The 2304-nt window shown below is 33.2% G+C and overlaps 1 long non-coding RNA gene across 1 annotated transcript; it reads left to right on the forward strand.

The window, feature by feature from the left end:
- The first annotated feature begins 113 nt into the window (after nt 1-113).
- On the forward strand, nt 114-1578 carry LOC125140537. Its single transcript, XR_007139788.1, has 2 exons — nt 114-348; nt 1329-1578. It is a non-coding gene; the product is annotated as an uncharacterized LOC125140537 (long non-coding RNA).
- The last annotated feature ends 726 nt before the right edge of the window (nt 1579-2304 follow it).

Raw genomic sequence — 2304 nt, forward strand, 5'->3', positions numbered from 1 at the left:
CTCTAAAAAATGATTCATTGGGTTAGTTTGTAAAACTTGAAATAAACAATATTTTAAGCTTAAAATAATTAAGTTTGTAATATGTACTTGTATTGGTGAGTTGATAACTCATTTTAATAAGTCTTTCAAAATTAAAATAAAGAATACTGTCTTAACTTAATTATATATCGATTTTGAGCACACACTTTTACCTTCTCGTAACAACAGAAAAATATTAAGTTAGTGAAACTTGTATATCTAGTGAGCATCCTTTAAAAGTTGAGTAAAGGCGGAATTTGCCCGGACGTGTTTTTCTGCCAGAGAAGGACTACTAGGAGCCGGAGAAACAGGAGAATCGAGGCTATATAGGTAAGTTAATATTTTTGCTTTGTTTTAATCTCAGCAGCTACCAACTGTATGCACAAAAAATCGTTGACTTAAGTAAAGTTGTCCGCAGGTTCACAGATTCGAGTTTCCCGAGTCAATAACTCCTGAGCTAAACGCTACACCTCTTTTCTCTCGTAGTAATGTAGTGAGGCGGCTACAACCGCGTTTTCCTCAAAATCAGCTTTCCTCCATGGTGGACAAAATACATATAAACCTAAATATGAAACAAAATGAATGCGGCAAACTTTACTTAAGTAAATCGTTGTTGTCACACACTAAACTGAAAAGACAGTTTGAGCTAAGCTAATTCATCGATTCTAAAGATAATAGACGTTTAGCTAGCTAGTGTGTTCAAAATAGGCTTTATGTTTTGTTTTACAGTGGCAGCTAAATGATGTTAATTGATATCGAACATGTTTAGTGTCGTCCGAATTTAAAGTTTACACTGGGTTGATTAAGACTTACACACACACACATATATATGCATACATGCATATACATACCTGCATACATACATACATACGTACGTACACACACACACACACACACATACAGTATGTATACATACATATACATACCTACATACACACATACATACATACATAAACCTGTAACAAGTTAAATAGTTAACTAATAAGCAAGTTAATTTAAGCACAATACCTAAGATGACAATGTGTGTGCACGCCATCTTTATCTGCTGTGACGTTTTTACAGTTGATCCATCTTGTAACCTTGTAAACCTTGAGCTTTTTGTAAATTTGCCATTACAACATTTGAGTTTTTATTTTTCTTTCATATACAATCTGCAGCATTATGTTTGATGGTTAGGCAGCTGACACATTTCTTTAAGTTTGCAATTTTTCATGTGTAGTAAGTTTTAACTCCTAAGATTTAACTCATGTGTCTAATGTCTTGTTCCTTTCCTTGACTTAAAACACTGACATTGATTTTGATCTACTTAGGATGATGAGGTGCCACAAATTTTGACCCAGCCAACGCCAGTATTATTATTGAGGGAACGGAAGTCCTGCAAGACCTGGATGTATCCAGAGCCTGTGCCCTGCTAGGGCTGGTATATGCTCTCAACCTCAGCTACCCAAAGGAACTAAAAAATACTTTTGAGGTGTTTCAGAAAATAATTCTTGAGCTGGATGGTCTGAAAGCTAGGCCGAAGGTAATGTCTTTAAACAATAAACTGTTGTATTCCTGAAATGTTACATGTAAAAGTTTTGTTGTGCATACACATACAGAAGCTGTAATGTTGACAATTTTTTACATGAAGGTTACAGTGTTGTATTTGTTTGAGACTTTATGGCGGCTGTAGTTTATGTGATGAAGGTAAAATAAAAAAAAAAGTAAGAAAACTTTTAGTTTCAGCTAGGTGGACCCAATAAGCTGGCAATTGTGTCTGTTGTAGGAATTCATTTTCCACGTTCCCTGTGATTTATTATTTTATTTTATTCTGATATGTACCTACCAGAAAAATACTTGATTCTTTACTTGAAAAAAATACTTTAGTCCTGGATAATTATCTTTTTGCCAAAGCATTGTTTTGTTAAAGCACTCTTCTTGTACATAAGTTGACATTGGTTTTATAATAAACCAGTTTCATCATAAAACTGGAATTGCTGTGTTATTTCTCCTGACTGAAGTGAAATAAGTTACTTGTACTAAGAAGTTAGAATAGCTTAAATTATGTAATTTGACCACTTAATATCACCAAAACTTTGAAATTAAAATTAAGTTGTTTCAACTTAATTAAGCTCTTAGAGGTTAAGTCAAATCATGTTGGTTGTACTAAACAAATTGGGTTAGTCTAACTATAAAAGGTACATGATATCTACTTAATAATGACTGAGTTGAAGCTACTTAAAAAGATGCATGCAAATTGTTACCTTAATTTTTTTAAGTTGAGCCAGCGTTTTATTTTTTAGAGTG

Source organism: Tachysurus fulvidraco, unplaced genomic scaffold (assembly GCF_022655615.1).
Source record: "Tachysurus fulvidraco isolate hzauxx_2018 unplaced genomic scaffold, HZAU_PFXX_2.0 HiC_scaffold_360_np12, whole genome shotgun sequence".
Lineage (NCBI taxonomy): Eukaryota > Metazoa > Chordata > Actinopteri > Siluriformes > Bagridae > Tachysurus > Tachysurus fulvidraco.